Genomic DNA, 22,437 nt, shown 5'->3' on the forward strand with positions numbered 1-22,437 from the left:
ACACGACGAGCTGATGCTACAGCCAGGATATCCAGCCACCAGTATACTCTTGAAAAATAATAGCAGATATGTAGTGTTTGATTCCTTTTGATCAGTATTTGATTCTACATACAATGCAATGGTGGCAACAAGATGAGCTGATGCTGCAGCCAGGATATCCAACACACTAGTACGTTTAAAAAATATATATCAAAGTTTAAAAACATGAATAAAACTTAAATTTAAAATTTAAAACCCCCGACTTAAAAAACGCCAGCAAATATAATAAAAACGCCCGAAAAAAACGCTGCTTGAAAAGACAATTAAAAAGTAAAATAATTATGCGCTACCTAGCTGTTGCGCGCGACTTCATCTGCGAAGAATTCGTTTATCTCTATCCCGCGGGGACATGCTGATTTCGCCGCAAAAATTGCCGTTAATTTAGTATAAAGTATCTATCTAGTAATATTTTTTTTATCTAGCGTTGTCGGTGTCGGGGGACCGCTAAGGTAAATACAACATATTTAGTTTCATGTTAACCTTAGCGGGCCCCCGACACCGACGACGCTTAGATAAAAAAATATTACTAGATACTTTATTACTAAATTAACTTAGGCTAATTTTTGCGGGAAATCAGCATAGTCCCGCGGGGTAGAGATAAACGAATTCTTCGCAGATGAAGTCGCGGGCAACAGCTAGTAGCGCATAATTATTTTTTACTTTTTATTGTCTTTTCAAGCAGCGTTTTTTTCGGGCGTTTTTATTTATATTTTGCTGGCGTTTTTTAAGTCGGGGGTTTTTTTAAATTTTAAATTTAATATTGTTATACTGTAATACAAAACTGTACTAGCCCACACGTGGGAATTAAAGTCACGAACACATCCCATCAAACTTCACCTACATCCTAACAATTTCCATAAGAAAATAATTTAAACTTTTTTCCCCAAAAGTTGTGGAATTTTTACCGTGTCACTCGAGGCATTGTCGTTTAGCTCGCGGCAGGACAACTTGTATGAGTTCGGTGAAGACAATGCTTATATCATTTGAAGTTTCAAATGGTACAGGAAGAGGATTGCTAGTTTTGTAAAAAAAATCGGCCAAGAGTGTGTCGGACACGCCCGAAATAGGGTTCCGTAGCCATTACGAAAAAATTAAGTAATATTTTTCTAAGGATTTCGTATTTTGTACGGAATATTCCAAGTTTAGGTATATTTTATACCTTAGGCTGCTATTTACTCTTCTTAAACTACTAATTATTCGCAAGAAAACTTTGTAAGTTTGATATACTTAAGTACTACCATTCTAAATTTTTTCAAATATTTCCACCCACCGGCTTAGATTATAGAGGGGGGGGACGCTCGATTTTGAATATTTTGCAAACAAATCACTGAATCGAATAATCATTTTAGCAACCCCTAATGGTTTTAAAAGACCAATCCAACGATATCCCACACTACAAGATTGGATGAGAAAAAAAAAACACCCCCTCTCTACATCTATGGGAGGTACTCAAAAAAAAATGTTTTTGAACTTTTTATTGTACATTTTAGCTACGGAATCCTAAAAACCGGATACATTCAAATAAAGTCCAGCAAAATGCGGAACTATTTTAAGTACTTAGTTCATTTTTGTGCCTCAGACAGCACATATAGAAAACCCTGATTTATTATGTGCATGAATATTTTTTAACACTGCCGAAATGTTACAATACAACCACCTGGAATAATAAAACCAGCTACAGCGGAGCGTGCAAAAATATCTGACGCGCGTCTGGCCCTAGAAATAGAGTCGTTATGCTTTGTTTGTCAGATATATTGGAACTGGTGAGTGTACAAGAGTTACTTCTAAGTAAATATCAAAATAAGTCACTGCATGTACTGACAAAAAAAAAACAAAAAACCCGACTGCCTTAAAAACTAAAAGGAACTAAATAAGTCTAGTGGTCTAGAACTCTGTCAAGAAGCTCATTTAAGGTTCAACAGTCGGGACCCATTACCAAGATTTTTTGAGCTGGTTACGATTTGAATACGATCGTAACACCGCTTTATAGCACCAAAACCAAACGTCTGTTTGTTTGTGTTCGTTTAAAAATATACGCTATATTAGTGGAAATTTCAATAAACTCAACAGAACACAATCATATTCGATCATCATAACTAATCATAAGGTTCTATGCGTCATTTAAGTATAAGTATTAAAACGGAACTTCACTTCAAATATTTATAGCTTAATTTTTACTGCCATCGATTGACTTTACACCCCTAGTGAGGGCAAATTGTCCAAATATATAACCTAAAGCCGCAACCCATGGGTTATCATACCCCTTTAAGTCTCGGGGTCTATGGAATCGGACGGTTTTTAATTTTATCACCCTTGCAGGGTCCAGACAATTAAATGTGTTGGAAAGAGATAAGTGGTTAATTTTATTTCTAGCATTCGGGCGCTTAGTAATGTCATGTGTGCTTTTTGTTTTTGATGGGCTAGCTTTTTTCATTGAATGTATTTTATCTGATTATGTGAGTGAATTATTTATTATTATTTACTTATTAATAAACCAATGAAAAATTACAGCATTAGGTCGAAAATACAAACTGAGAAATGGATGCACAGAAAAACCAGAAAAAGAGACTGGGAATCGAACCCAGGTCCTCAGCAATCCGTGCTGCGTGCTATAACCCCTACACCACCGCTGGACAGGAATCTAGACACGAATTTTTCCTATGCATACATATCTCAGGTTGCTTATTTCTACTACGCTACTTATGCAGCAGCACAAAAAAACACAGCAGCAGCAGTAAAAGTAACAAATTTGGAGTTGAAATAAAAAATACAAAAAGACTCCAAAAATTTAGCATTAGGTTACAGTTCATACCATGTCCTGTAAATTTAAAAACATGAACATAATCATACATTATCGTTACGATACAAAATAATCACAAATAATAATAACGTAAAAGAGAAAATTATATAGATTAAAAAAGATGAATCCATACTATAATATTTATAAATGCAAAAGTGTGTGTTTGTATGTTTGTCCGTCTTTCGCGTTGAAACGGAGCGAAGGATCGATGTGATTTTTGGCATAGAGATAGTTTATGGGTCAGAGAGTGACATAGGCGATAACCGAATTCCACGTGGGCGAAGCCGCGGACAAAAGCTAGTAAATTAGATATAATTAGGACAATATCCCATAGTATTTCACAAAATTCATCATTATTCCTTCATCATCACATGGAGAGACATCCACTGTTGACTATTGGACAAAGGCCTTCCTCTAAGAACGCCCTCGTTTTAGCCCGAGCTAAGCTCAGTCATCCGGGTACCTACTTAAGAGTAAAGACGAAGAAGTTCTGCTTAATTCCTTGACATTGTTAAGCTATGTAGCGAATTCTTGGGCGGGGTGTGAGGCGAAAGTTGTAAACGTTTGCAATCAATAAAACTCTTCCGATATTCTTCAGAATTGTTTATAAAGTTTAATAGAATGGAAGCGACTAGATGTTACAATTAAATAATAACTATTTGTAAAGTCAGTTCGGAAATTGAGAGAATATTTATTTACAATTTCGAAGCAGAGAGAATCAACTGCTAAGCTACTCGAGATGTTCGCGTACAGTCGAGTTCATAAACTTGTGAGCAAAAATTGGATCAATAATATCTGAACACGCTTTTACGCCGTTGAACGGCAATAGCCGTCTATCCCACTAGTCCCATTGAGTAGTCCCATCATGGGACTACTGAGACGATTACGTGTCAGTAGTCCCATGGGACAAGTGTTCAGATATTATTGATCAAATATTTGCTCACATGTTTATGAACTCGACTGTACGATACTAGCAACACTACATATCGATGGTGGAAGTCTCAATTGGCGTAAGGGACAAAATACCGAAAATCACTTTTAAACATAGAAAATTAGAGTTTTTTTTTCTCTGTCGATTGGTAGTATTCAAGTTACGATACGGCCCTTACTTTTGCTGTTATCAACATTTATTATTTTAAAATAAAATAGCTTAAGGGACATGATATAAAATATTTGAGCTGAAAAATGGCGTAAATGTATTATTTTTTTAATATTTGGGTCGTAAGGGGCTGTGGCAGTCTCATATGTCCTTTACGACTCGGCTCATGTCGTTAAAAAAAACCCAACAAATATAATAAAAGGGCGTATGGGTCAATTATTGTTTCATTGCCCTTTACACCCAACATTTTATAACGAATAAGATAAAAAAGCAAGAAGTTGTTGGGCGTAACCTTACCGCCTGTACCTATTTCTTGTACCTAACATCAAAATACTAACGCGTCTACCTACCTTCCACGCGCCGAGCGTTTGCGCATTGCACATTCGGTCAGTCGTGCCAGACACGTCAAACACGGAGGACGTATTTGATTGCCTACGTTTGTTCTTTGTCAACGCGCGTATTTTTTTATAAGATGCCAAAAGCAAAACAAAAAAAAAACATTAAGTTGATGGATCCCCTAATGGCTAGACGTCGATCTAACATTTCCGTAATGGAATTTCAGTCAAGGCTGTTGAGGTACATTTCTCTTAGCTACTTTGTTTATTTAAGCTATCCTGACAGCTGTTCTGACAGATCCTAATAAAGGAAGCCTGTGCCCAGCAGTGGGACGTATATAGGCCGAGATGATGATGCATATATAATAATAATTGGCCTGTATAATTAATTAAAAAACAGCAATTTTAAAATAAGAAGTACTTTTATGGGCGTAAGGGTATAAAAAGCAAGAGCTAGAGTAAATTGCCGCTCGTAAGGGACAGTAGCAAACAGACATTAAAAAAAAAAGGTGTAATTGGTACGTCGTAAGGGCATTAAATAACAGCAACTTATAAAATAAGGAATACTCTTATGGGCGTAAGGGACATCAAAAGCTAAAACTAGAGTAAATTGTTGGTCGTAAGGGACAATAACAAACAGACATTTTAAAAATTGAGGTTACTTTATGGGTGTAAGGGCACTTAAAGTAAAATACCTTGCTTGCTTCTTTTAGTTCATTAAATACCTTGTTAATGTTAGGTCGTAGGAGGCATCAAAACAGATGGTTTTTAGAACTTGTAGTGATTGAAACAACAACTCAAGCAAGCATACTCCCAAATGTGCAAGAAATAGTGCAAGCAAGCATGTAAGAAAGCATGCAAGCAAGCATGCAAGCAAGCAGCAAGCAAGCATGTAAGCAACCACCTAAGCAAGCTTGCAAGTGAGCATGTAATTTTTGTCAATCAAATCAACAAACATGCAATTTTATCGGCCTGGGTTAGATGAACATCGCGGGCTACCCGATCCCGCGATGACCGGTCTATGGTATCTCCTCCAGCGCTCATGAAGCGGGCTGGCGTCCACTCCCTCACAGCTGCAAGCAGTGTGTTGGAGGAAGCATAAATAGTGCAAGCATGCATGCAAGCAAGCGTGAAGCCAGAAGGCAAGCACGCATGCAAACAACAAATCAAGCAAGAATACTCCCAAATGTGCAAGAAATAGTGCAAGCAAGCATGCAATCAAACATGCAAGCAAGCATGCAAGCAAGCAAGCAAGCATGTAAGCAATAATGCAAGCAAGCAGCGTTAGTACGCCAGTGGTGGTAGTGAAAATCAGTTCATCATCATCGTCATCAACAACATCATCAGTTTGTTTATCGCTATCCTGCCGGAACTATGCTATTTTCCGGGATAAAAACTTATTTACTTGGCGATTTTTAACAGCTGCAATATCTTCCTTGACCCTCTCAGCTATAAACAAACAAGTCAGCCATAGCCGAGCATTTGTTGGAGTCAGGACCAAACCACTGGATTGAGCTTCACAATCCCAAAATTCTGTCCACGGAACGTCATTTCTACTAAAGAATGGTACGTGAAGCAGTTGAAATAAAAAAGCATAAAAATGTCAACCGGGACAATGGATATAAGCTTTCATCTTCGTGGAATCCTGTTATTAATAAGTGTCGACGTCGGGATGAGTGTTGTGAGTCGGTGTGATGGGGTCACAAATAAAAATCACCAAGTGCGGGTAGTTAGTGATACGAGTGCTGGTACTATTAGTGATCAAGTGCGGGTAGTTCGAAGGACTCGCGCTCATAGTCAAAATACCACAAACGGGACTTATCACGCTATTATTACACAAGTAATATTTACCTCGACGTTTCGGCAACGTTACAGTTGCCGTGGTCACGAGTAGACTGAAGTGTGGGGTGTCAAGTCTGCCTAGCAGCGCGAGTTCTTCGAACTACCCGCACTTGATCACTAATAGTGCCGGCACTCGTATCACGAACTACCCGCACTTGGTCACTTATTAGTCACCCTATCACACCGACACACAACACTAACAACGTCTGATCGTCCCTCCGAACATTCATCCCGACGCCGACACTTAATAACAGGATTCCACGAAGATGAAAGCTTATACCCATCGTCCTGGTTGAAATTCTTATGCTTTTTTATTTCAACCGCTACACGTACCATTCTTGAGTAAAAATGACGTTCCGTGGACAGAATTTTGGAATTGTGAAGCTCAATCCAGTGGTTTGGCTATGGCTGACTTGTTTACCTGGCGATTTTTAACAGATGCAATGTGTTCCTTGACCCTCTCAGCTATTGTTTTTCGTCTGTCCGATATAGGAACTACCACAACTACAATCAACCCTATAAACACCGGTGTTTAGAAGGGAAAGACATCCTTGGGTGTCCTAATATGCCTCGCAAAACTAAAACTAAAACTAAAACTTAAGAAAATGTTACAAATTACATATTTTTTAAGGGGACGTGCAAAAAAATATGGCTTTTGCGCGTTATTTTAAATAATTAAAGTAGTTCTTTGAGTTAATTCACTATTTTTTTTAATTTTATTACTGGAACTTACGTCCAAATATGTAGCAAATAAAATATATGATGTCCTATAAGACCAAAAATCGGTTACTACATTATTTATTTATTTACGGTTTATGGGTGTAAGGGCTATGACACCCGTATGTCACGGGCGTAAGGGACAGCTATTTTTCTTATTAAGCTTTTTACGAAAATGTCTATAGTTTCACGTTGAAAAGCATGAAAATTCAAGATTTTACGTAATTATAACGTCCTGCTAAGTTAAACATTAACAATGCTGTGAGGGTTTGAAAATTACCAAAACTTCTTTTCGCTCTCCTGAAAAGTAGCATTTTGTCCCTTACGTCAATTGAGACTTCCACCATCGATATGTATCATGTTTTGGAACTTACTTAAATTTTGACGATTAGTAAGCCACTAGGTCAGTAAATGAACTATAGATGGCGCTGTATCAAACACAAATACAAATTTTGATTTTTTTCATCATACTTGCTCGTAAACAGTGTCGTAAAATGCAGGCTACCTTGGTTGCAACCCCCAAAATAAAACCCTCGACCTTAATGTGCTTGTCATGAAACCCGAGGTCGGTAAATGAGTCATTGCCCGTACTAATTTTCTTGACATGAAGCCCAAGGACGGTAAATGAGTTTGTACTGCATGGCGTGCTGCTGCTCCGTGCGCGCGTTGCTGCAGAAGCGCGCGCACGTCGGGCACATGCTGCGGATCGGGGGGTTTGGTCGCAGAGCTGGCGCTAATAGACTCTCGTTCGTAATTCCTTATTTACCACCCTTACGACACAATGTACTTTTACGAGCACGAAGAGTATATCTGTTGGTTTCAGTCATGTGAAGCGACATTGCAATAAACTTTGAGTTACCATTACCTACCAGATTGTAATTATTTCTTGTGACAGTTGTCACGTCATCAAGATTATTTACTTTAGGATTATTTTTTTTTACGCGAGAACTATGCTATTTTCTGAGATAAAAACTAACCTAAGTCCTTCCAGGGTCTATATTTTGACGAACTGATGGCCTAGTGGTTAGAGAACCTGACTACGAAGCTTGAGGTCCCGGGTTCGATTCCCGTGTCGGGGCAGATATTGTATGAAATACGAATGTTTGTTCTGGGTCTGGGTGTTTAATATATACTTAAGTATGTATCTATATCCATATAATTATATTTATCCGTTGCTTAGTGCCATAACGTAAGCTTTGCTAAGCTTACTTTGGACTAGGTCAATTGGTGTGAATTGTCCCGTGATATATTTATTATTTTTATTCAATCTCTACACCAATATTTTTTAAATTGATACAGCGATCCAAACGTGAAAAGACAACAGACAGACAGACACACAGAAAGAAATCCATCCTGACACCTGTCATCCTGGTACTAAATACATCAATGTTTTTGTTTTTTGACGTAGTAAGTATGGGAGTGACACGCGTCAGGACTGAATTCTTAACGGCGGACTACTTTATTATGGATACAATACAATACAATACAATAACTCTTTATTGCACACCAACACATAGTAAGCAGTAAGTACAGAAAATATAGGTATATGGAGATTTACCAAGGTAAGCAATAGGCGGATTTATCGCTTCAGAGCGATCTCTTCCAGACCTTAGTAGTTTTGATATTTTAATTGAATATAATTCCTGCAGAATATTTTATCTCATCCAGCGTATTTATAACATGGTCGGGTATAATTAGTATTGCCGGCGGCTTTGTTGCCAAAGATAGAATGTATTAAATTTTAACTTTTACAAGATTTCACATAAAATATCGCCCCTTGGTACCCCTCTGAAGACGGCAAGAAGGAACATGATTAAAATTGTGTAACTAAATTATAAAATTATGAAATATCTTTTGTTTTTAAGGTCCGTAGGATCTCAAAAAAAATGGAAGCCCTTATATGGTCAGCGGCGTGTCTGTCTTTTGTCTACGCGTCCTTTGGTCTGACACGAACGGTATAGTACACAGATATACAAGTTGTGAATCGCAAATATATATTTTTTAAACAGTTTTGCACCTAGTTACCTAGTTACTTTTGGAGTCAATATATTTAATATGAGTTTTGCACCTGTTCAAGCAAATGGCGAAATTTGACTACTTCCTCTTATTTCCGAAACTAGCGGCTTAAATTTTGAGAAAAATCAGATAGTGTTTTGTATACCTGTAGATTACAGGAAAACCAAAGAGAAATCTATAACATTTTTAATGATTTCTTTTTGCGTCTGTTAATCTCTAGACAAGAAAATTTATTATATGTACATATATGCGGCAAATTCAAATGTGGATGTCCGCCTATCGGATTTATTACTTAAACTTAAATTTGAGAACGTGAAATATGGCCGCGCTTTACTTGGTTTTCAAAGATGGCGTCTGCCGTCATGAAGTGATACGAGTATATTTAGGGGTCTCTGGGGCCACTTGTGAGTCGGCCCAAGCGTCCCTAGGACGACCCCGATAATTGAAACATAGCTTGATAGAGATTAGGATTTAAGGGATAGAGGACTTTGAGGACGAATAATGATAGATGTGTGGAAATAATTGTTCCTTTTTTGTGTATAACAATTTTTTTAACGGTGGAAGTATTTTACCAATCCGTACTGGGACCGCGTGGGAGCTACGGCCCAAGCCCTCTTATTCTGAGAGGAATAATTAATATAAAAACACACACACCACACACACACACACACACATACACACCACACACACGACATGTACTCTTGGGCGCAAATTCCACATATAATCATCATCCTAGCCTATATGTACGTCCCACTGCTGGGCACAGCCTCCTCTCAGAAAGAGAGGGCTTGGGCCGTAGTTCCCACGCGGCCGGTGCGGATTGGGAACTTCACACACACCATTGAATTGCTCGCAGGTTTGTGCAGGTTTCTTACGATGTTGTCCTTCACCGTAAAGCTCGTGATAAATTTACAAATGTAATTCCGCGCTTGAATTTCGAGAAACTCAGAGGTGCGAGCGGGGTTGAACCCACGATCCTCTGCTTCAGAGGCGATAGGTCAAACCACTAGGCCACCACGGCTAATAACTACTACCAATATAATAACTAACAATTATTCATACCTATCTAAGTACTATTTTTATACCTGTATTGTATGTTAAAAATATTATTGCACTTTAAGTATTAGACCCGTAGGACTACGTTTTGAGGCTTCAAAAATATTAAAGTTGTTTATTTTTCGCATATAGCTTCCGGAGCATTTGCCCAACCTAATACAAAAAATTGTGTCATTTTGGGTGCCTGCATAAGTAGAAATTTAGGTATTAGTGTTTTCCATTAGTATTGGACGAAAAAAAATTAAAGACGAAAATTTTACTTTCTTATTAATATCTGAGCAGTAACTGATGTACATAGGCATTTTGTGTCATATCCATCCACGGGAATCCTGATTTTTAACCAGTACCTAACATTTCGCCCAACTAACTCTAAAAGAATATTACAGTTTGTTAAAAAGATGTCAGACGTTTTAAAATACTGATATCTGTTATCCAAAATATTTTGTGTCAAATTCATCCACGATATTTACCTATAGATATATTTTTTTTTAATACAATACCCTGTAAAACCCACAAAGAAAATTCAAGTTGTTAGAGTTTACGTGTTTTGATTATTAACGGTGTAAAAAAACACTATTCATAATTTGTGTCATTTTCATCCACGGATTCTCATTATTTGAAAAAAAAAAAAAAAACTACCACGAAACGTACTTCGCGCGAATGGCGAGCGCGGGGAAGAGTACATCGGGTGCTTGGGCGCCGGCTGGCAGCGTTCGTTTGTTTATATTACCCGCGGCTTCGCACGCGTAATCTGACAGTTTAATTGATTTCGAGATTTTACTGAATTCTCATGGGTAATCCCAAAAATTACATCATAGTTATCATTGACTTTGTATTAAAAACAGCTGTGCAAAATTTTATGAATTTAAGTCTAGCGCTTGTCATTTCGAGATTTTATGCCTAACCCATGGCAATTTTTTACGAGATACCTACCTAATAAGTTTTAGTTTTTTTTTGCTGATTACTTTTGGTTGACTGTAATTTCATTGTCTTCCGTACCAAATTTCAAATCGATGTCATTAATCACTGAGGCGTTCCCTTCTGAGGAGACGCTCCTGGCTGCTTTACCAAGATGTTACTACCAGATACCGGTGTGAAGTAAGCGGCCAAAAGTTAGCAGCCGATTATAACCCAACCCAATTAAGAAGTTTGAGGTTTTATTTGCATTTGTGAGGTCTGACGAAAACACACACACACTAGTTGATATATGATACAAACTAGTTTATATTTAGTAGTTAGTATGACACAAACTAGTTTATATTTATGGACAAGTATTCAACCTGAACGTCTGGTGAAGCAAGAGAATTATTGCCAGCTACACCAGATTAAAACAAGCAGCATATAAAACTTCGAAACTAAAATGAAAAAAAAACACCAACATGGAAATGCGAACCTCTTCAGGTCTTTCCATAAAATAACACTGGATACTAAATGCTTTCTACTAAAGCTGCAACTGCTAACTAACCTCAACTAGTCTAGGAGCCACGCCCGATTTAATGAAAGCGGTGTATTTTTTTTGTAATAAAATGAGAAAAACGACATGTTGCAAATAGCAAATACGAACCTCTCCAGTATTTTGTGGCATGTTATTACGCACGTTGAGAGCTTTCGATCAACGCTTCAAGTGTCCAGTAACCTCATTTTAGTTTTGAAGAAAAGGTAGATTTAAAGTTAGCGGCCGAAAATAATCACAACAAAAATAAAAAAAACATTGATTAGAAAACGTGTTCCTTCCAGATATTTTATTAATACGATTATGCATTTGAAAAGATTTCCATCAAATCTGAAACTGCCCATAACCAAAGCCTAGTACGGGAGTTACGCCCGAATAAAAGTAGGCGGCCGAAAATTTTTGCAGTAATATGACAAAACGACCAACTTGGAAATGCGAACCTCTTTAAGTCTTTCCATATTATAATACGGGATACAAAGCTGCAAGAATTTACTAACCTCATCTAGTTTAGGAGCCACACCCGATTTAAAGAAACTGGCGTATTTTTTTTTGTAATAAAATGAGAATAACAACTTGTTAGAAATGCGAACCTCTTCAGTTTTTTTCTGGCATATTATTACGCACTACGCCTACTTTTATTCGGGCGTAGCTCCCATATTAGACGTTGGTTATGGGCAGTTTCGGATTTGATTGAAAGCTTTTTAAATGCATTAAAATTTCTGGATGAAACGCATTTTCAAATTGTTTTTTATTTTTATTTTAGTTTTTTTTTCGGTCGCTAACTTTAACTCTACCTTTTCTTCAAAACGAAAGGAGATTAGTGGACATTTGAAGCGTTCATCGAAAGCTCTCAGCATGCGTAATAATATGCCAGAAAAAACTGGAGAGGTTCGCATTTCCAACATATTGTTATTCACATTTTATTACAAAAAGAAATACGCCGCTTTTTTTTAAATCGTGTGTGGCTCCTAAACTAGATAAGGTTACTAAACTCTTGCAGCTTGTATCGAAAGCTTTTAGTATTCAGTATTATAATATGGAAAGATTTAAAGAAGTTCGCATTTCCAAGTTGGTCGTTTTTTTATATTACTGCATACATTTTCGGCCCCCTACTTTTATTTGGGCGTAGCTCCCGTACTAGATGTTGGTTATGGGTAGTTTCGCATTTGATCGAACCTTTGAAATGCATTATCATATTAATATATAATATCTTTCCAGATATTAATATTTTAGCTGTTTTTTTATCGGCCGCTAGCTTTAATTCTACCTTTTCATCAAAACGAAACGAGGTTACTGGACATTTGAAGCGTTGATCGAAAGCTCTCAGCGTGCGTAATAACATGCCACAAAAAACCGGAGAGTTCCCGTTTCCAAATTGGATGTGGCTCCTAGACTAGATGAGGTTAGTTAACAGTTGCAGCTTTTATAGAAAGCTTTTAGTGTCCAGTGTTATTTTATGGAAAGATTTGAAGAGGTTCTCATTTCCATGTTGGTGTTTTTTTTCATATGGTGTAGCTGGCAATAATTTTCTTGCTTCACCAGACGTTCAGGTTGAATACTTGTCCCTGAATATAAGCTAGTTATTGTGTTTTTTACAACTCTTATGAACACACAAATGCAAATAATAACTTAAACTTCTTAATTTGGTTGGGTTATAATCGGCCGCTAACTTCACACCGGTAGGATTGTTGACGCTAAGCGCTGCTATTTTAGATATGCAGTGACGCGATAGCCAGGTTTTAGAGCTGGGCACACTCCTTGACCATACAAGATATCCATCTTCCTTTAAGTTCGAGTGAGAGAGAAAGGGGCTTAGGGGCTAGATCACATCCTACTAATATTATATATGCGAAAGTTTGTATATCTTGATGTTTGTTACTCAATCATGCTTTAACGGCTGGGTAGCATTAGCTGAAATTTGGGATACTTATAGATATAGATATCGATTTAAATTAACTATATATATGCGTGACGACACGACACGACACGACAGATAAATACAAATCCGACTTTAGCGTCATAAGCAGGATCCACGTCAAATTTCGATCATTAGAATTTTCGAACTTAATGCCAATCAGTTAAAGTTAACATTAGTTTTGTCGACTAACATACCATTTCTAAATTTTTATATAAATTACAATACAATACAATGACTCTTTATTGTACACCAAAAATAATAAGCGATACAGAACAGGTACACAGAATGAAAATTACAAGGGTAAACAACAGGCGGCCTTATCGCTTAAGAGCGATCTCTTCCAGGCTTAGAGCAACGCGGGCTTCCTACCGGAAGGGAGCAGCCTTAGCGGTAGATTACCTTTAAAATAGTTCTGGCGTTTGTTGCGGGGGGAAATGTGCATACAAGTGCAGTTCGGCTTATTTAGATGCAAAAACAAAACTGCCAACTGACTGTAATGACGAAGTTAACACATAAATAATCCAACAATACACTAATAATTCGTTTACAGATGACTCCAAACTAACACATTGACAGTAACATCATTAAGTCATCGCTTTATCGCTTATGCGATTTATCGCTTGACCGATCCGAAATTTGTACCGCTAGGACTCGATGTTGGTAAACGAATCCGACAATAATGTACGTCTTTGTTGTTTAAATGTAATTAAATAGCAATAATACGATAACAATTTACTTCCATGTGAAATGTAACACCATAATTTTGCAAGCTTGATGTCCCAGATCTCTTTTTACAGCAGGAAACTGAACAATTCGGTATTTTTAGCACCGCCGCGTTCACTCGCGCTTCTCGATTCGGTCTAATAGTTTGAAATCCGAGCGCGCCTTGTTTTATAAAATTCGTATGCCCAATTGGGCTTGTACTTTGACAGAGAGGAACGCGTCGAATGGCTACTCCCTTCCGCCCGGGTTGCTCTAAGCTTCCAGGCAACCTTTTTTATATATAACTATCAGCCTTTTTGATTCTTAAATTAATGTACCTATTATTTACATACTTCATTATTTGAATAGGTACTACATTCAGAGTATGCAAAAAAATAAAGTTATGCAATTTGTTCATTACGTAGCGGAGATAAAAGTCAGTCAATTCAATACTCATTAAGTTATATAATAGGCGAAGTACATAGTTTAAGGCCAGCGAAAAAAAAAAAAAATTAAAAACATTGCAGGATCGCTATACTCGACAACAATGTCGCATTTAAATTTTATTATTATCAAGTCTCAAACTTGGTCACGGTAATATCTAAGTTGGCACAAGTCAGGGCTATTACGAAACTCGAAACTTGAAGTTCGTGTCGTGCGGTCCCTCTGACACTTACAGTATTTAATACGAGAGCGAGAGGGACAGTACGATACGAACTTCGAGTTTTGAGTTTCGCAGTAGCCCTGCTGTACCTACAGCCAATTCAATCTGGTTCCAGAAAAAAAAAACATCTAGCAAATCAAAATAACAAAACAAAACAACTGATACCTACCCATTAGGTATCAGTTATTTTGTTAGAACCTCGGACTTTTTTTAATGTGTGTGAAACAGCTCGTGGTGTTTTCAGAGGAAAAATACACCTGCAGTTTTGATATAAAATTAAATTCTCGGCTGGAATAGCAATTGCTGGCTTTGTATAGTTAAACGGACTCGCAAGTTCGTTCGTTTAATACTCATACTCAGCCAGCAATTGCCTACTTACATGCGACGACAGTACTTGTATTATCTAATATGAATGCTTCCCATAGATGAAATCGTACCGAACGAACGTGTTTGCGTGCTTATGCCCCCGTCGCCCCCGCCGCTTGACCGCGCGGCCCGTTTCGACCGCAACCATTTGTTTTTATGTTTTATTCATTTAAATATCGTGGGCGAAAATGACACAAATTTACAATGTCGATTTATCATGCATTTATGATATAAAATATGTGAACTCTAATGACTATAATATTTTTTTGAAGCGTTTGTAGGTTAAGAAAACAAAATAATTTAAAATCTTAAAATTGCGTGGTCTAATTTGGCACAACTTTTTTTATAGGCGTATGTAAGTAATCTGAAATAGGAAATAAATATTTCATAAACTGTAATTTTTTTTTTCACACCATTTTTACATACTGTCCATATAACAGTTTGCACTGGACGAAAATGACACAAATTTGGTTTACATACTCCACAGGCTATCCTAGATATGATGCCATAATTATTTTTAACTTTAAATTTATTTTGCGAGATTTATTCAAATAAAAAAAAACAACCACAAATCTTCAAATTGCTGAAATGCAGGCAACAAAAATGACACAAAACGCTACAATAAGCTTCATAGGTACGACTGTACCCACAGGCAAAAAATAAGAAACTTTAGAATTCTTGAAACTTAATACCTCAAAATAACGTAGTCCTATCGGCCTATATTTTGATATATTTTTGCCTGTAAATAATAATTGTCATTTTATGCGTCCTTGGGGTGAGAGCCTGGTGATCTCTAATACAGGTACCCACCTAGTTCGACTCCAGTCTCTCGCAAATGATTCTTCATGTTTGAAACTTGCGTAAACAACTTTTGTGAAAATATATCTAATTGGTCCTTTGTGAGTTGATAAAAATATATTTTTTTATGATTGGTTATTTCGAGTTCTTTTTGTATTTTTTATTTCAACTCCAAATTTGTTACTTTTACGGGTATCCCGTGAAACCATATCGAAATACAAACTGAGACATGGATGCACAGAAAAACCAGAAAAAGAGACCAGCGCTGGGAATCGAACCCAGGTCCTCAGCAATCCGTGCTGCGTGCTATAACCCCTACACCTAGCTTACCTACTAGCTAACTATCTTACTACTACTATGCTACTAGCTAGTGCTAGTGCTTTCTGTGCATCCATGTCTCAGTTTGTATTTTCGATATTTTTTTTAAACATTTTAGTTGTTTTCCAATCTTGATCCATTATTTACCTCCTGAAAGCCCTAATATACGAGTAGCAACTCTCATCAAAACCTTTAGAGTACTTTAAACCCATTTCCGAAGTTTCTAAAATAAATAAATACTTACCTATACAATAATTGCTCGTTTAAAGATCAGATTTAACTCAAACAAAAAACGATCACAGACTAAAAACAAAGAACCAAATATTTCCAATCCAAATCAATTCCCTTGACACTCGACTGTCTTCCGCCATATTTTTTCCAACGTTACAGACAATGGTGGCTTTAATGAAAACGTCAGCGCTCTGGGACATCGCGATTTAGGTAACATCTCCCTGCGACTGTACGACTGTTTTGTTATACATTGCGTATGCTGCCCACTAACTCGGGTGTTTCTACACGTGTCGACTGAACCATGAACGTCCACCAATTCTAAAAAATGCTGCTAATATTTGACGACCGGATCGTGACTATGAAGCTTAAAGGTCACACAGGTTTGATTCGCGGTCGGGTAGATATTTGTATAAATACTCCTCACTTAATTCACGCGACAAAGCCTCAGGCTAAGGCTAACGAGTAGATAATATAATATTATTGACGTGCTAAATATTCACTCATCTCACTTTCTAGAGTTATAGTATCGAAACGACTGAATCACCAAAATGACCTGTTTTATTGGTTAGATCACAGAACGACTGCAGATGCAAAATCCAAATTCTCATAATGACGTGATAGAAAACGACTATCATCAGAAGGTGTTCTCAAAAGTTCACTTGAGTTCAGTAGGTCAAACGAGCAGACGACTGAATGGTTTGGTATTTTTATCGGCTATTTTCCTAAAATTCTGTAATTATATTGTTTTAACAATGGTTTGTTGTTGTTTCAGGTACTTACTTCAAGGATAAATGATGACTCACGGTTATCTTGGTATTTTTTAAATTACATTTTTGTTTTTAAAGGGCTACCAAATTAATAAAACTACGTCTTTTTTGCCAAATTATATCATAGAGACTATAACAAGTAGTAGTATTTTACTACACACGGTGTAGTATTTTTGCTATATTTTCTTTAAACGTAATCATCAACATGTCAAATATACAATACAATTAAACACAAAAGTCGTTGAGCGTTTTGAGTGCGACGCAGTTGCAGACGAGAGTGATTACGCTGGTACTTGGCTTTCGAAAGTGTAGCGAATGCGTGTTAAAACGTGAAATAAAATGTCACACCACGCGTATACAAGTATTATAACGAACGATATTATAAAAAAATATTAAAATTAAATCAGATAAGTTTTAGCGATTTACAAACGTTTTTCCTAAATAACTGTATGTATTTGATTCCTTAACATTAAACATTTATATGATTCATAACTACAAAAATAATTTCTACTATAAATTTTTTTGTACAAAAGTATGTGAAGGAAATCATTTAAGATGAAAACTCGACAAAAAAAAACTTGATGAAAAAGTGACACCCATCTCTTGGCAATTTGTTAACACTAGCCAGAGACGATCACGCCATCTATTACAGATTTTCCAAACAACGTGGATATTGGTGGCGCGAGGCATATTTTCAGAACTTAGTTCAACGCTTACATACTAGATGGCGCATCTAGTATCATACTTACAAGTATGTTAAAAGCAAACATAGATGGCGCTTTAATAAAATTAACCATAATTAACAATTGAAAAGCGCTTCAAAAGTGCCTACAGGTTCATTCCGTTACTTAATTACAGTATAAAAGTTATTCTTTAAGTTGTACGACGAATTTAATTAAAATGATCTCTCCTTCGAAGTTAGCATTGAAGTTATTCCTTAGTGGATAGCAATTGAGAAAACTTTGTCTTGCCTGAATACTCTGCCCTCGGCCACTTGCAAACTTGGCCGTTCATTTGTAATTATTACTTGACTTTAACTTATATTCTTGAGGAACTTTTGTCGGAACTGAGTCTACGTGGGATGTGTTTTATTATTTAAAAGTGGGACTTTGAATACTGTTTCTAATTATTGTTAACGTTGATTGGAAATCAGTCAAGTACAAGAATACGTTTTATTATTCAAATTGCTCAAAAACATGTACTACGCGACGCGGTCTTGTTACGTCAAAATAACAACGTTTTATTATGACAATTTACACACTTATGTATATATATATATATATAGATATTTTATTAACATAAGCAAAAAATAATAACGGCTCTAGTAGCAAACACAAATTTCTGTGATTATTATTATCTTTTTCGTTTAAACGAAAGCTTTTGTGATCAATGGCTAGTTGGATTAATATTGTGAGGTCTGATGTCTGTATCACATTTGGATTGGTTTAGATTAGATTAGATTAGATACATGAAAGTAATTATAAGAAATTCACAAAGGATCGTCAAATTGTATACAAAATAATAATACATGATAGCAGCAAATTATGATAAAATTACAAAATTATTACCAAATATAATTACAATGTCAAATTAGATTAAATGTAAAATAATAACAATAATTAAGGGTAAAAACATAAAAGTTTAAATCACAATTACTTTGTCAAACTAATAAATTAGAACGATCGATCAAATGAATGACTAACACAATTAAATGTCATGCGAAAAATTTAAATGTTAAATAAAAAAATAGGACAAATGTATATATGAGTCGATCTCAAACAATACTGTAATGTTAAAGAGACCTAACAATACTCACGGTACCAACACATGCAACGATATTCTACGTATGAGAAAACCGTATTAGCTATGTAGTACTGGCCGTATGCAGTAAAAACTGTTGTCCCGTGTCCACTTCTAAACTTACTTATTAATAACCTAACCAAAAAAATAATTTTAATACAAGTTTTTTTTGCTGACTGCACTTTTTGTTGATTGTAATTGCATTTTTACCCAAAACTAATTTGCATACTAAATTTCAAGTCGATTCTATTAACCGTTGAAGAGTTCCGTCCTGCGGAGACGATCATGGCTGAACTACAAGGATGTCACGAGTAGATTATTGTATTTTCATGCGATTTACATAAGTATTCCAAATTTCAAGTCAATATTCTTCTGAAATTGGTCAAATTTAATTTGCAAAATTTGATTACAAACAGACAGACAGACTACAGACTGACAACGGGACAGGTGTACTTAATAAAAGCTTTAATAATAATAATTAAAAGTGATGTTTTGTCTTTGGCTCACAAAGACAATGTCAAATTAATAAAAATAACTTCACGAATGTTATCATTATGCAAAGACTGATGTGTCTTTTTGTGTGAAAAAGTTTATTTTTACATTTTGCATAAGTAACTTGCAAAATGTGTTTTTATGCGAAAAGTGAAATCATATTTTGTAGAAAAACTGGTTCTTAATTAAAAACTATGTCTCCTCATGAGATCGGATAAACCATACATTATAATCTCAACAGTTAAATTTAGAGACATATAATTTAGCACGGGTGTTCTAAAATATTCTAAATGCTACCGTAAACTGCTTCAACTTTCCCCTCTGGCCCAACATTGCTGAGATTTGTCGATAATTAACTTTAGGCTTTTAAACGTATAATAATTCTATAAAAGTTAAATATAAGAGTGCTTAGTTATCAACTCTAAATCACTAGGCAACATGGCGGCCAGAGGGCATAAGTTGAGCAGTTTACGGTACCCTACGCCAATTCACACTACGCTGTAATTTATGGAAATACGGGAATTTGCGAAATCTTTGCATTTAATTTCAAATCTAATGGGTAAAATCAAAAACTAGAAAACATCATTTTATCTTTTTCACTTAACAATAGCACCCTCTAACGGAATAAACAAGTAACTCCTATAAAACGATTCAGTCTTTGAAATGAACGAAGACCTGAATAGATGGCGCGTTGTTGCAGGTTCAGTTTTGCATCTTACACTACGTCTGACTTGTACTCTCACTACATCGCTAGCGCCCTCTATGAGAAAGCGGCTAAAAAACAATTTTTCATACTGCTTGACTTGGCCTGATAGTCTCGAAACTTACCAACAGATGGCACTGTGGACTTATTTTTGTACGTGATGCAGATCATAACGCCACCTATACTGATAACCGGGCGCTTTGTGGTTTAAACTTTCCTGAGTTATGGCGAGGACTTTGCACTTAGCTGGAGTTGAAACTTCGTTTAGCTTCGTTGACCAGAGACGGGCGCCGTAAATACTCATTAGTTTTATTTAGAGATAGGTAATTTCATGTTTTATTTGATGCATCAATTATTTAAGTATGGATAGAAGTTCAATGAGATTCTGTTTAACATAACGTGGCCCCAGTCTTTAGAAAATAGAGTACATTGTAAGCTTTGATTGTGATTTACTTATTTGTTAAACATGTCGTTGCTCGCAACTTCGTCTTAAGAATACGTTTTATCTTGCGACCTCAGGAATAGCAAGTATCTATTATTATTTTATTCTGATTATTATTTATTCTGATAATATGATGTATAAAAAACTTCACGGAAATCTGTACAGTATTAAGCTGTGAAAGCGAAACAAACGAAACAACTTTTGCACTAATAATAACGAGTAGTTAGGATTATTCTCTCTACAAATTGCTTCACTGATTGTTGTGTTAAACATATTTTAGATATCGGTCGAAAACCAAAACATTTTCAACTTCCTGGAAACAATTGATCTTCTTCGAATTAAAGAAAATAAATATTTTAAAAAGTTTTTATTTCGGACATTTATTTACTCTACAGTTATTTATTTAATTATTCGTTAAAAATCTATCGCAAAAATAATAATTAAGAACTAAAAGCAAGACAATTACCAGTTTTAAATAACACTACAATTTGCAATTATTTATAAATTTTGCCTACCATTAATTAAAATTGAAACTTGACATGTCAAATCGAACAACTCCAATAGTTTTCTTATTGTTACAAAAACAATAAATAATTCAAAGGTGGTAATTGTCACTTCAATTTGGAAAATCGACTCGCGTCGGAAACTTTCTGTAAATGGGGATAGCTTTATCATACTGACACAAAAGTTTGCCTATTTGTTTTGAAACACCCTTTATAATGCCTTGTTAGAGGTTCAATTGGTTTGCAAAGTTCCATTTATTTGTTAAAATGTGGGTATCATAATCAAAACCATGTTCGATTCTGTGAAAGTTACTCATTAGAATTTTTGATTTAAATAATTATGCACCTACGCCTTTGACGCGTTATACTTTGGACATCGAGCAAGTACGAAAACGTTCTTCATCATATCAGCTGTAAAACTTTCTCTGTGTTGGACTTCTTCCCTATAGACCTTCAGTGGCTTCGGTTGGAAGCAGCCATCTTCAACCAGGTCCTCCATCTAGTTTGTAGACGTCTTACACTGCGCTTGCCGATTCCCGGTCTCCATACGGGAACTTTTCGGCCCAACGGCCATCTGCTCTCCGACCTATACCTATGGCCTGCCATCGCCATTTCAATAAGCTAATTCTAATGTCTTAGATACAAGCGTTATAATCTGAAGCAGCCGACCATCTGTGGCAATCTGTTATAATTAATGCGTTAACGGTGTGTTCACGTGCCCGCACTGTGTGAAGGTCTTCTCTTAGAAAGATTGGCTACGTAAGCCACCTGCAAGCGCATGATCGACACGGACGGAGTTGAAACGGTAACATATTTGAATATCGAAAGTTAAAATAATCTACAGGTAAAATGTCGATGTTGAAAATATCGAAAAATTAAAATAACGAAAGTTTGTATTGTCGAATGGTTAGTAATCTACGTCCAATATATCGAAAATATATTTATCTACAAAAGTGACATCTAAAGATATAAACATCAAAGTCCAAATATCGAAGTACAGAGTATCGAATATCCTATGTATGAAATATCACGTGATAGGGTTGACGGAGCTCCGCTTCGCGGAGCTCCTTTTCCGGTCAGTTGAGGCGCTTCGCGCCTTGACGCAATACTAACCTAACCTAACCTATTGAACATGAATTACCAAAAATATTTGGTTCGGTTAGGTTAAAACTCTGTGGCCACAACAACGCACGAGCCGAGCGAGCGAAGCGAGCGTGCCGCGGCAGCAGCCGGCGAGTGCTAAAATTGATTAAATTATGTATAATAAATGCTATTAGGAGAAAGGAGCAATAAATAAAGCAGATTTGTATGTACGATATTTTAATTTTCGGACTATTCAAAATATGTGACATTTACAACTTAATATTGGCTATCGA

General features: G+C 36.2%; 1 protein-coding gene across 1 annotated transcript in view; it reads right to left on the bottom strand.

Annotated features, from left to right (window-relative positions):
* LOC141440825 (uncharacterized) overlaps positions 1–22,437 on the bottom strand; it is a 972,542-nt gene that overhangs the window by 259,808 nt on the left and 690,297 nt on the right. The window lies entirely within an intron of this gene.

This window comes from Choristoneura fumiferana, chromosome 23 (assembly GCF_025370935.1).
Source record: "Choristoneura fumiferana chromosome 23, NRCan_CFum_1, whole genome shotgun sequence".
NCBI lineage: Eukaryota > Metazoa > Arthropoda > Insecta > Lepidoptera > Tortricidae > Choristoneura > Choristoneura fumiferana.